General features: G+C 36.9%; 1 protein-coding gene and 1 pseudogene across 1 annotated transcript in view; one reads left to right on the forward strand and one right to left on the reverse strand.

Annotated features, from left to right (window-relative positions):
* The window catches only part of IL1RAPL1 (interleukin 1 receptor accessory protein like 1), a 1,495,797-nt gene that overhangs the window by 764,336 nt on the left and 716,719 nt on the right, over positions 1-14,742 (forward strand). The window lies entirely within an intron of this gene.
* LOC106006741 lies at positions 8,260-9,341 on the reverse strand (annotated as a pseudogene).

Consider the following 14,742-nt stretch of genomic DNA (forward strand, 5'->3'; position numbering starts at 1 on the left):
ACATCCTGCCCTCAAGAGCTGCTTCTGCTCAGTTTCTAAGTCATACAGCCAATTACAGAATAACCTCATTAACATTTCTGAAGAAGAATTGATTGGCAAAATCCCTGGTCTTTCAGGTATTTCTAATTCTGGTTCCTAGAAAATTTCCTAGTGCCTAAGAAGTAAATTTATCACCAGTTAACAATGGTCAGGACACATACAAACTCCTTATATTAATATTCAATTAATCTTAGATGAAGAATCAATATGACTTTCCTCAACAGTTTATTGTGACCTAGATTTATTCAGGTTTACAGAAGTGTTTCTGACTTTCAGGCAAGTCTCCATCTAGTAACTGCTTCATGATATAGAATCTGAGTTTATAACACAAAAACTTAAAAGAGGTAATCGACTAAGATTTAACTGATTTCATTGTATCTCATGATTATAGATCTGGAGCTATCCATTTTTTCCCATGAAGGTCATAAAAGGCAATAATGTAAAAGACTCAAGGTTATAGAGTGAATGAGTAACATTTGAAGTATGATCCAATAGTTACAGGAAAATATATTATTCTTAAGCCAAAAAAAGGAAAAAAAAAGAAAAGAAGAAAAAATCATTTCAAGGCAATACCACAAAATTAGCTATACTTCATATTATAGAAAAGTGGCTTAAGAAAAGTTTATTCCCGCATGTAAAGTAATTATAAAAATAGGCATTCCAGAACTTGTATGATAGTTCAAGGGTTTGGCAAGACCCAGGCTGCATTGCTTTATACCCTGCCATTCTCAGCATGTGACTTTTGTTCACAAGGTCACTCCATGGTCCTAGTGCCACTGAAAACCTGAATTTTTATTTTTTTTTATTTTAAATAACTACATGCAGATCTTAGCTTTTGTTTTAAAACTGTAATGTCACATCATTCTTGAATATTTCCAGGAAGTACAGATCTTATTTAGCCTAGAATCATGTAACGTAGATGTGGAAAGGATATTCAGCCACAAAACTAATATTTAAGAATGCTGAAATCAAGCTAGATCCTCTGATTCCATAACCACTGATACTCATAAAAATTTCTTTCTTTTTTTTAAAGATTTTATTTATCTATTTGACAGGCAGAGATCACAAGTAGGCAGAGAGGCAGGCAGAGAGGTGGAGGGGGGGAGCAGGCTCCCTGCTGAGCAGAGAACCTGATGCAAGACTTGAGATCCCAGGACCCTGGGATCATGACCTGAGCTGAAGACAGAGGCTTTAACCCACTGAGCCACCCAGGCGCCCCCATAATTTATTTCTTTAAAAGATTTTACAATTAGGTCATGAGTATATCAATTGTCTTGATCTTGGTAATCATTCTATAATGTACATAGCAAATCATCACATTATATACTTTAAGTATATATACTTATATCCTTATATCTATTACTCTTGAATAAATTTTTAAAAGCATTTTATAATTGACTTATTTTTTACAAGGTTTCAAGCAGACTTTCCTCTATTTTCTTCAAAAAAGTAGGATTTTTTACACAATTAATTTTTGACAGCTATTGTATTTGAAGAATGATTATGATAATCTCATAATAAATTTTTATCCCTTATATTTAAATGTTAAGGCTTAGGTTGTCTTTTTGGTCTTAAATCTGTATCTACTAAATGGTAAACTAGACATTAATTTTCATTAAATCAAAAATATTATTTCTTTACCTGAAGAAGTTTTATAATTAGTTGTATCTAAGTTGCTGTAGTTAATTTGGTTAGGAATTTTTGATACGGTATTAATTGTAAATTGAATGAATTTTCCAGATTATTAAGCACCTACTATAAACCAGTTACTGGGCTAGGCATCAAAAGCACAACAGAGGATTAAGCCAGAGTAGGCTCCTTCTTTAGTTGGAGGTCTTTTCTGTAAAAGAGCCTTTGACACTGCAATTAGTTGTGCCCTGGTTTTAAGAAGGAAAAGAACAGGGTGACTGGGAGTCACCCACTGGCCAAACTAGCCCACTTGCTATACAGGCTAACCTTCAAAGGTTGTGCTCTTCCAACTGAATCCCAGGTATTTCTGGGGTGACACAAAGAATTTGCAAGGGGTGTCCCACAAAAGTCATTTGAAGGGAATTCATCACCTGAAACTCAACTTCCATGTGTAACTCTTGTCTAAAATTGCCTGATAACTCACAATAGAATTTTTTTTCATTTTATAAAAGAAAGATGCAACTTTCTTCCTTCCCAAATTGTGCTTTGATGTATTGCCCCAGAATGTAAAAAGAATCGAGGTGCCAAACAAATAGATAACCTGAAATAGGAGTTTGAAAAATCTCTTAAAATCAGAGATCTTCCTCTCCTGCGTGTCTTGTAGTATTTCTGGTAAATATGAAGCTTAATCCAAATTGGTATTTTTTTAACTCAGATTAGCTGAAGCAATATATAATAGCGACACTGACATAAGTGTAGTTGGAACATCTTATAGAACTATCATATTTTCAAGATGCATTTGATAAAACCCATCGGTAAATTATACCTGTTTTCTTTTGCATTTGTTCTACACCATTCCCCCCCAAAACAGTGAAAGCCTATTTTCTTAAATTATGCAATGAAACATTTTTCCAATGTCTTATATCATTTCCTATAATATTTAGTATTTTCACCCTCTTATTAACAAACTTCTTCAACCTTATAAAATAATGTCAACCTAAAAACTCAAAGTGATTTTCCAAGATCTTTTAAGAGAATTGTGACTAAAACAAACAAACAAACTTGTAAATCACCACTCACTGTTTTTCAAATCATGATCTGGTATATAATTAGGTTCTAAGAATCATTAGCTGTGGTCATTAAAAAAGAAAGGAAGGAAGGAAGGAAGAAAGATTCCTGAATCTCATCTATTGAATCAGCATTTCTTGGGAAACAAATACTAGGAATCTGACCGTTCAACATGCATCCAGGATTTTTTTAATCTACATTAAGTCTGAGAATTTATATTCAGGTGTTGGTGAAACTTTTAGGATAGTTCTATCCCATACCAATCGAAGGACAACCGGGTGCTTTATAAAACCGTAAGTGTATAAAGAGTTTTCTGTCAGAGTATAGCCAGCATCTGACATAGTACCTAGCACACAGTAGATTGAAAGTGAAGAATACAAGTTATATACCTCCTTCTAAAATATTAGAAGATTGACTATAAGGAGATGTCTTCCTTCTAATATATGTTAAAGATGTATTCTATAGTTAATGTTTTTCCAAAGACTATCTCTTCAGCTCAATTTAATTTACAAATGGAATCATGGGAAGTGAAGTCAAAGCGGGGTGCCTTCCAGATTCCACTGCTGTGATCTTCAAATGAATGATCACTGCAGATTATTCAGCCTTCTGAAAAGTTCTTAATTAAGGAAATCCATACTGTGCAGAGTAACAGCCTGTGTGTTAACCTTGTTGACATGGTATAGAAATCCCATGTAGACATCTTGTACAGAAGAAAGAAAATGTTCTAGTTCCTAAATTAAAATTTCCAAGTAATTATACTTTTAATGAAAATTGCTGCTATGGATGTCTGTTCAAAGGTTTTGGTTTAAAAAGTAAACATTTGAAAATATCAAACTTTTTTGATCGCTGAATATTGTTTTCATTAATTAGGCAAATATGACAGCTCTCTCTTTACTCTAATAGTCCCACTGGAGGAAATAACATTTTTGTTTGTCTAAACAGTACTTAATGACTACTCTAAAATTGGAGATTAAGACCTTTAACTCTAGAGTGCACAGCTCTATGTCCTTGACTCTGATGTTTATCATGAATATTAATTTCTGATCTTAAAGTCAAGCCATGAGATTTTTATATATTGTTATACTTTTCCCTTGACAATTTTGGTACTTGACATAATTTCCTCATCAGCAAGAGTTATTTGTGGCTTCCCTGGTTTAATGAGGGTGTAAAATTGGCAGCTCTGGATTCCCTCTTACTTCAGTGTGAGGTCTATAGACTTGTTTGCTTTGAGAAGTAGCTAGACTTCTGATCTTAAAAGAATTATAGTTTTTGTTGGTGCCCTTACACAATAAAGGACTTGATTTTTTTTTAAGGTTGCTATTTTTTTTAAATTTTCTATAAAATGTTTAATTGCTTCCTCTGAATTTTAGTGCTACCTTCATGAAGATGTGGTATATATACACAAAGGACTTGATTTTTTTATTATAATTTTAATCACTACCTTTGAAATTACTTTCCTATTAGGTGAGATTTATGTCTACTGCTCCAGATCTTTCCTCTGTTGCTTATATAAAAAATATTATTTTCCTCAGGGTATCTATAATTTTCTTTAAAATTTGATTCGTTGTTAGTAACTGCCATCAAATATCAGCCTATATATGTTCAGATTGTTTATCAACATCTAACATTAAAGTTACTTAGTATACAAACTAATATTCATATATGCATAAACACATGTACTTTAACACATGCAATTCAATTGAAATATTGTTATCTTATGTTTATTTGTACTTTCAACAAAGATTTATCAAACACTTACTAAGGATCAGACAGATTTTTGTCTGAGGATAGAAAGGAAAATGCAGAAGACATCAGTTGGCCTGAAGATACCATAGTCAGCGAGGGAAGATAGACTCATAAACAATTATGTATACCACTATATGGTAAACACTGTTAAAAATCTGGTGACGAAGTGCTATTGCAACCATGAAGATTGATGATGGATACACAGAACAAGGTGCATTGAACCTGCATGGGATGGAATTTTCTTTTTTTTTTAATTTTCTATTTTTTATAAACATATATTTTTATCCCCAGGGGTACAGGTCTGTGAATCACCAGGTTTACACACTTCACAGCACTCACCAAAGCACATACCCTCCCCAATGTCCATAATCCCACCCCCTTCTCCCAAACCCCCTCCCCCCAGCAACCCTCAGTTTGTTTTGGGAGATTAAGAGTCACTTATGGTTTGTCTCCCTCCCAATCCCATCTTGTTTCATTTCTTCTTCTCCTACCCACTTAAGCCTATCATATGATCTTTTTTTTTTTTTTAAGATTTTATTTATTTGTTTGACAGAGAGAGTGATCACAAGTAGGAAGAGAGGCAGGCAGGAGAGCTAGCAGGCTCCCTGCTGAGCAGAGAGCCCAATGCAGGGCTTGATCCCAGGACCCTGAGATCATGACCTGAGCCAAAAGCAGAGGCTTAATCCACTGAGCCACCCAGGTGCTCCAAGATGGAATTTTTTTGATGGAGCAATGGAAAAGACATTCTCTTTTACATAGTGGAAGTGGCTCAATGGCAGCCCCAGTGATCTGGGAAAAGTTGCCATGAGAAAAGAAAAACAACAAACATTGTGGCCAGAGGGAAAAGTGCAAGGTGGTACATGGAAAGGTGCAGAAGAAGTTAGAAAGGAAGCTTTTAGGTAGATGTGAGAGATTCTGTGGTTAGAATCCCAGGCTCAGAAGTTTTAGCTTTTCTTTAGAAGATAGAGGCCATAATCCAGCATGGCCTAAATCCTATAGAAAAATTTGTTCTGGGTATTAGTCATCTAGGTAATTATTTAATAAATTATTTTTGAGAGCTCTTCTTGGCCAAGTGGTGGCTAAGAATCAGAGCCAAAGTCTCTGTTCTCAAGAATCTTATAGTATTTTGCAGGAGAAAACTAAGTAAAAAATTCATGTTTGATTTAACAAAGGTTATGAAAGAGGAAAGAACAGAGGATAATGGATATAGAGATGAGCCATGTGATTCAGAAAGATAAAAAACAGGAAAGGCTTCTTTAAGATATAAGTGTTCAGCATTGACATGGAGTGAAACTTAGCTAGATGAAAAAGAGGGTTTGGTGGAGATCATAGGTAGGGCAGTAGTGTAAGGCAGGAATCATTGTATGCTTTCTAATTTTCTATGACCATATCAAAGTGTCCATGACTTGGGTTGTTCCGAAATGTAGCTATAGAAGTAGAAAAGGATCACTTCATGGACGGTACAAAACCAAAGAGGTAACACTTTATACTAAAAGATACAGGGAGCGAATGGAAGAGTTTAAGCAGGTAGATGACAAAAATCAGATTGGAGTTTCAGGGAGCTCATTTTGCAGCAGTGTTTGAGGAAGTTGACTGAGAGTTTGGAGCAACACTTAACTATAGGATTGTCTTAGACTGTACTCCCCAAGAGGTAGACCCTCAGGTCTACCCTCAATAGATCAATCATTAAAGAAGTGGTGAAGTGATAGGGGGATGAGAAGGAAGCCAACAAAATGTGTATTATAAAGCCAGTTACTCATGCAGGCAACTGGAAATTAGGTCCCCTGCATTTCTGGGAGAAAATGTAGACACTCTCTCAGCTTTTTCACACCCAAGGGGAGAGGAAACTGAGTTATTCCCCTCTAATTCCACATCTGTTTCTTATGGAGGACTTCTTCTAGAAACAGTATCTCTCCAGCATTTCTGGTTTGCCCTTCATGCAGACTGACCTTGGTTCCAAACCCAGACAAAAGCCCTCAGACTGAGGGTTTAAGTTGTTTGTGAGAGGCAGCCTTTATATGGTAGCCATATGTGTGTGGGCATTGGCATTATCAACTACAAGGACTTACTGGATGGGAAGCATTGAGGGTCTGGACATAGGCTATGATAGTGGGAATCCTGAGAAGGCAAGGGGAGCTACTATGTCATCACTTTAATAGGATTTAACTATGAATTCAGTGTTAAGAATGAATCATGAATGATGACTTTCAAAGATTAGATAGATTTTTTAAAATTCTGAATTTGAGTATAATTGACACAGATGTTACATTAGTTTCAGGTGTACAAAATAATGATTTGACAAGTTTATACATTATGCTGTGCTCACTACAAGTGTAGCTACTATGTGTCATCATACAATATTATGACAGTATTAATGACTGCATTCACTGTATTATTGCCTTTTATTTCCATGAGTTATTCATTCCATAACTGTTTCTCCCACTCTCCTTCAGCCATTTTGCTCATCCTCTTACCCTCCACCTTTCTAGCAACCATCAGCTTGCTCTCTGTATTTATAGGACTGATTCTGCTTTTTTTATTTATTCATTTGACTTGTTTTTACATTCATGAAATAAGTGAAATCATATGGCATTTGTCTTTCTCAGTCTGACTTATTTCACTTAGCATAGTACTCTCTAGGTTCATTTGTCTGTTGCATATGGCAAGTTCTCATCCTTTTTTAATGGCTGAATAATATGTGTGTGTATGTGTGTGTGTGTGTGTGTGTGTGTGAGAGAGAGAGAGAGAGAGAGAGAGAAAGAAAGAGAGAGACATTTTCTTTATCCATTCAACAATTCTACACATTACTCATTGTTCATCATGATAAGTATACTTTTTAATTCCCATCACCTTCTTCATCCTTCTCCCCACCTCAAATAACCATCAGTTTGTTCTCTGTAGTTAAGAGTCTGTTTCTTGGTTTGTCTCTTTTTTTTTCCTTTGTCCATTTGTTTTGTTTCTTAATTTCCACATGTGAGTGAAATCCTGTTTTTTGTCTTTCTCAGTCTAACTTATTTCACTTAGCATAATACTCTCTATGTCTGTCCAAGTGGTCACAAATGGCACAATCCCATTCTTTTTTATGGGTGCATAATATCTGTGTGTGTGTGTGTGTGTGTGTGTGTGTACCAGATCTTCTTCATCCCTTTATCTATTGATAGACACTTGGATTGCTTCCATATCTTGGCTGTTGTAAATATTGTTGCAATAAACATAGGGGTGTATATATCTTTTCAAATTATTGTTTTCATTTCCTTTGGTTAAAATACCATAAGTGGAATTACTGGATGCTATGGTGTTTATATTTTAAATTTTCAGAGAAATCTCCATACTATTTTTCCCAGTGTCTATACCAGTTTACAGTCCCACCAACAATGTACAAGGGATCCTTTTTCTCCAAATCCTCACCAACACTTGTTATTTCTTGTCTTTTTGATTTTAGTTATTCTGACAGCTGTCAGGTGATTTCTCATTGTGCTTTTGATTTGCATTTCCCTGATGATTACCAATGTTAAGCATCTTTTCACGTGTCTGATGCCCATCTATATATCTTCTTTGGAAAAATGTCTCTTCAGGCCCTCTACCCTTTTAGTTTTTGGCTGGATACAGTATTCTTTATTGATGGTATGTGATAAGGTAGGGCTCCCCAGGCCCCTCCCCTTCTTCAGGGGTCTAGGATGGAGATGGTGGAGGTTGGGAGATTCTTAGTGTTTCAGGGGATCAGTTGGGCCTCTCTCTTCCTCTTGCTCTCACTGGGGCTGGTGGTCCAGGGGGCTCTTACTCCTTAGAGGCCATGTGGACTGTAAGGTCCACCACCAGGTTGCTATAGCCAAATTCATTATCATAACAGGAAATGAACTTGACAAAGTGATCATTGAGAGCAATGCCAATCCCAGCATCAAAGGTGGAAGAGTAGGTGTCACTGTTAAAGTTGCAGGAGACAACCTAGTCCTCAGTGTACCCCAGGATGCCCTTGAGGGGGTCATCTGATGCCTGCTTCACCACCTTCTTGATGTTGTTGTATTTGGCAGCTTTCTCCAGACAGCAGGTCAGATCCACAACAGACACATTGAGGGTAAGGATGTAGAAGGCCATGCCAGTGAGCTTCCTGTTCAGCTCAGGGATGACCTTGCCTAAAGCCTTGGCCACACCAGTGGAAGCAGTGATGATGTTCTGGGCAACCCCTTAGCCATCATGCTACATACAGCTTTCTGGAGGGGCCAATCCACAGTCTTCTGTGTGGCAGTGATGGCATAGGAGATGCTCATGGTCCCTTCATGATGCTGAAGTTGTCATAGATAACCTTGGCCAGAGGAGCCAAGCAGTTGGTGGTGCAGGAGGCATTGCTGACAATCTTGAGGGAGTTGTCATACTTCTCATGGTTCACACCCCTCATGAACTTGGGGGCATAAACAGAAGGAGCAGAGATGATGATCCTCTTGGCCCTGCCCTTCAAGTGAGCCCCAGCCTTCTCCATGTTGGTTAAGACCCTAGTGGATTCCACAACATACTTAGCACCAGTATCACCCTATTTGATGTTGGCAGGATCTCACTCCTGGAAGGTGGAGATGGACTTTTCATTGATGACAAGCTTCCTGTTCTCAGCTTCTACTGTCCCGTGGAATTTGCCATAGGTAGAATCATACTGGAACATGTAGACCATGTAGTTGAGGTCAGTGAAATGGTCATTGATGGTTACAGTATCCACTTTGCTGGAGTTAAAAGCAGCACTGGTGACCAGTTGCCCAATATGGTCAAATCTATTCACTACGACCTTCATCATTGTGTCTCAGCCGGCACTGCACCAGAAGGTGTGGCTGTCTGTCAAACGGGGAGGAGCAGAGAGCCTCTCTACCCATTTTTAATCAGATTGATTTTGTGGTGTTGAGTTGTATAAATTCTTTATATATTTTTATATTAACCTCTTGTCAGATATGTCATTTGCACATATCTTCTTCCATTCAGTTTTGTTTTGTGGGTGGTTTCCTTTGCAAGGCAAAGCATTTTTATTTTATTTTGACGTAGTCCCAATAGTTTATTTTTGCTTTTTTCTTCCCCCCTTGCATTAGGAACCATATCTAGAAAAGTGATACTATGGCTTATGTCATAAAAATTACTGTTTGTTCTCTCTTCTAGGATTTTTATGGTTTACAATTTCACATTTAGATCTTTGGTCCATTTTGAGGTTTTGGTTTTTTTTTTTTTTTTCATGTATGGTGTTTTCAAGTGGTCCAATTTTTTTTTTTAACTAGTAGCTGTCCATTTTCTCAGCACTAATTGTTGAAGAGACTGTCTTTTTCCCATTGTATATTCTTGCCTCCTTTATCATAGATTAATTGACCACATAAGTGTGGATTTACATCCAGGCTCTCTATTTTGTTCTATTGATCTATGTGTCTAATTTTTGGCCAGTAACATACTGTTTTGATTACTATGGCTTTGTAGTATATCATGAAATCTGAAATTGTGAGACTTCCAGCTTTGTTTTCCTTCCTCAAGATTACTTTGGCTATTAGGATCTTTGTGGTTCTACATAAATGTTATTATTATTTGTTCTGGTTTTGTGAGAAAATGTTGTTATTTTGAGAGGAACTGTAGCAATGGAATTGCTTGAATCTGTGGATTGTTTCAAGTAGTATGTGCATGTTAACAATACTAATTCTTCCAATCCATGAGCATGGAATATCTTTCTATTTGTCTGTGTCATCCTCAGTTTTTTTCACAAGTGTTTTATAGTTTCCAGAGTACCAGTCTTTTACTCCTTTGGTTAAATGTATTTATTCCTAAGTATTTTATTGTTTTGGGTCCAATAGTAAATGGGATAGTTTTATTAATTTTTCTTTTTGCTATCTTATTTGTGCATATAAATGCTACTGATTCCTGGCTATTAGTTTTGTGCTCTGCAACTTTACTGAATTCATTTACTACTTGTAGTAGATTTTTGGATGGAATCTTTAGGATTTTCTATGTATAGTATCATATCATCTGCATATTGTGACAGTTGAACTTCTTCATTCCCAGTACTGGATGCCTGTTACCTATTTTTCTTTTTCTTTTTTTTTTCCTATTTTGTTGTTGTTGTTGCTACAGCTAGGACTTCTAATGCTGTGTTGAATCGAAGTGGTAAAAGTGGACTTCCTTGTGTTGTCCCTGATTTTAGGGGAAAAGATTTCAGGTTTTTACCATAGATATGGTGTTAACTTGGGTTTTTCATATATGGCCTTCATTATATTGAGATATGTTCCCTATAAACTCAGTTTGTTGAGAATTTTCATCATGAATGGATGTTGAATTTTGTAAGATGCTTTTATGCTTCTAATAAGATGATTACATGATTTTGTTACTAGTATTTGGTCTGTTCAGATTTTTTATTTCTTCCTGATTCAGTTTTGGAAGATTGTATTTTTCTAGGAATTTATTTGTTTCTTCTAAGTTGCCTAATTTGTTGTCATATAATTTTTTGTAGTATTCTCTTATAATCCATTGCATTTCTGTAGTGTCGCTTGTTACTTCTAACTCATTTCTGATGTTATTTATTTGGGTCCTTTCTCTTTTTTTTCTTGATATGTCTGGCTAAGGGTTTATCTATTTTATCTTTTCAAAGGACAAGCTCTTGGTTTCACTGATTTTTTTCTGTCATTTTTTAGTTTCTGTATCACTTATTTCTGTTCTGATCTTTATTATTCTTTCCTTCTACTCAGTTTGAACTTTGTTTTTTCCTCTTTTCTTTTTAAGGTTAGCTTGTTGTATTGTGCTTTTTCTTGTTTCTTAAGACAGACCTGTATCAGTATATTTTTCAGTCTTAGGACTGGTTTTGCTGTATTCCACAGATTTTGAATCATTGTATTTTCATTTTCATTCGTCTCCATGTGTTTTTTTAATTTCTTGTTTGATGGCTTCATTGACTCCTTGGTTTCTTTAGTATCATGTTGTTTAGACTCCATGTGTTTGTGGTTTTTACAGGTTTTTTTTTCCTTGTGATTTATTTCTAGTTTCATTATGTTTATAGTCAGAAAAAGATGTATGGTATGATTTCAACATTTTTAAAATTTATTGAGGCTTGTTTTGTGGCCCAACATATAATGTATTCTGGAGAATCTTTCTTGTGCACTGGAAAAGAATGTGTACTGTGTGTTCTTTTTTTTATTTTCAATCTCATTATAGAAGGTCTCAGTGAGTTCTTTTACTCTTCTTCCCAGCCAAGTGAGCATGTTTATAGTGATATACATGTTTATATATGAGTGTGTGTGTGTATATATATATATATATATATATATAGAGAGAGAGAGAGAGAGAGAGAGAGGGACCGCCTTAGCAGGGAGGGGAAGAGGGAGGAGAAAGAGAATCTCAGGCCCTACACTCAACACAGAGCTCAACATGGGGCTCAATCTCATGACCCTGAGATCATGAATTGACCCAAAATCAAAAGTCGGACACTTAACTGACTGAGCCACCCAGGCACCCTACCATCATTACTTTAAATTCTTTATTGGGCATATTTCTTATATTTGTTTAACATAGTTCTTTTTCTGAGGCTTTGTCTTGTTCTTTCTTTTTGAATATATTCCTCTGTCTCCCCATTTTGCTTGACTTTCTGTGTTTGTTTCTATGGATCAGGTAAAACAGCTACTTCTCCTAAACTTGAAGGATTGTTCTTATGTATGGTTATCCCCTATGTAGACTGTGTGTGCTCAGTGACTTTTGCTGGCTGGTTCAAACCGTCACTGCTATGGATTGGGGTTCCTGGGGATTTCCACAGAGCAGGCACCCTGTCAAGACAGCTGAAGTGGATCAGACCAGGGTGTCTTGGGGGTCTATGTCCTGAGGGCACAGCTGCAGGTGAAATGGGTGCAAGCTAGGATTATCCTAGGGCTCTCTATATTGAGGGTTAACTGACAGGATGGGTGTAGCTGACTTGGGTGCAAACCAGGATATCCCAAGGTGCTCAGTGCAGGTAATGCCCTGGCCGTGTGACTGGAACCAAGGGTGGTTCAGGTGGCAGTGCTCTAGGGACTATAAACAGGGGATACCCTGGTTGGTTGGCTAAAACTGATGCAAACATGGGTCAGGGGTTTCTGGGACAGTCTTTGCAGAGAAGCTGTATCTGAAGTGGATGTCTGCCAGGTTGATTTTGAGTGTTCTGCAGTATGAGTGTCCTAGCAAGCCATTGAAGCTGGAGTGAAATAAGTCTGCAGTGTTCCATGGTCCTTTGCACCTGTGTTTCTTGGTTCAAAGACTGAGGCTGTAGTGAGCATTAGCCAGAAGTGTCCCAGTACGCACCATCCTATATCCACTTTGGTGGGTCAGCTGGGGCTGTGTGGGCTAGGGACAGAGCTCTCAGGTAGCGGGTCAGTTAGGACACCTGGACTGTGCATTGATCTATGCTTTCAAAGAGAATAGGAGCACAGACCTTCCTTATCAGTCCCTGCTCCCTGAGGCACCTACCCCCACCATTCGGCAAAGTTCTAGGGTTGGCTCTTTTATTTGGTAGCTGCTTTTAAACTGCAGTTTTTTCCTCTGTGCTCGGGGATAGACAAATCTGTTCCTGGTCCCTCCGTACTCCCTTTCCACTGTAGTTCACAGCATGAGGGTTGGAGGTTCCATTTGTTACCCTGTATCCATCTCTCTTGCTGTTCTCTTTTTTCATTTTCTCTACCATTTGTTGTGCAGAAGTTATTCAGTTAGCCCTCAGTTCTTCTTCAGGAGGAATGGTTATAAATAGGTGTCATTTGGTGTGTTTCATAGAAGGGACAAGTTCTGGATCTTCCTACATTGCCATCTTGGACCAAACCTCAAGAGTAGATAGATATTGGACACCCGGGTTGTTCAGTGGAGTAAGCCTCTACCTTTGGCTTAGGTCATGACCCTAGGGTCCTGGGATTGAGTCCCGCATCAGGCTCCCAGCAGGGAACCTGCTTCTCCCTTTTTGCCTGTCCTTACCCTCTGCTCATATGCACACACAAGCTCTCTTTCTCTCCTTCTCCCTCTCTCTCTCTCAAGTAAATAAATAAAACCTTAAAAAAAATCTTTTTAGGGGCACCTGGTGGCTCAGTCCTTAAACATCTGCCTTTGGCTTAGGTCGTGATCTCAGGGTCCTGGGATCGAGCCCCACATAGGGCTCCCTGCTCAGAGTGGAACCTGCTTCTCCCTCTCCTGTTCCATCTGCTTGTATTCCCTCTCTTTATGTCTCTGTCTCTGTCAAATAAATAAATAAAACCTTAGAAAAAATAAAATTAAAATTAAGAAAATAAAAAATCTTTTAAAAAATATTTTAAAAATATCTTCAATACAGATACTGAAGATACTGAATAAGGTCTTTTTTTAAACAATCAAAATAGTTAGTATATATGTAAAGCCAATATTGAAGCCTGTTTTTAATTTTATCTACTATAAGAAGTATTATATTATAGCAGCATAAACACTGGATAAGAACTAGATGACATGCAGTAGTTCTTAAAACTTTAAATTTCTGCCAGTGTGAAGCTTAGGTGACACTCTTAATCTCTCAGAGCTTCTCATGAAAAAAGGTGGGAGTAAATATCAAATCAACTTTGTATAGGTTACATGAACTAAAGTAAGTAAGCCTGATACAAAGTTTTTACTTTAAAATAGAAATCACATCACATGACGATGGGTCTTGGACCTATCAAGATGTTCATTACTAATAAATGAGTAAATTTAATTGAAGATCTTTCATTTTTCCTGTAATTGTTTTTGGACAACTGCCATTAAGCAGTAGTAGTTTGTTAAAATATCCGTACTTAGCCCATACCTGATATGAGGGTAAGTATATACATTTTATTTCTATATACATTTTACTTCTTTACCCCCCAAAAGTCTGTGAAAACATTTCAATTGACTAAATCTCTTAATAACTACATACATATTATGAGAAAAATATACTTAAAAGAGTTTAAAATATAATTTTATTTCTGCATCAGTAAACCCTTTCTTTGTATATACTATTGAAACATTTCTTCCTCCTTCACAGGTACATGGTTATGGGACCCTTGACTGTGAGAAAATCCTCAGGTTATTGGAACTTGGTGTCAAGTTATATTCCCACTCCCCCCCCCCAGTGTACGTTTTAATTACCTTATAATAAATAACATTTATTCTTGATTTTTTCCCCCATGAATGCTTTGTCTATCATCTGGGAATCCAGTTAACATTAGATCTGTTCTACCTTCTCTTTGCTTACGTAGGAACTCTTTTTTCTGATCCTTATATTCCCTTCACAAATAAAGATATTGTGATCCC

Source organism: Mustela putorius, unplaced genomic scaffold (assembly GCF_011764305.1).
Source record: "Mustela putorius furo isolate JIRA1106 unplaced genomic scaffold, ASM1176430v1.1 tig00003836_pilon_pilon_pilon, whole genome shotgun sequence".
NCBI lineage: Eukaryota > Metazoa > Chordata > Mammalia > Carnivora > Mustelidae > Mustela > Mustela putorius.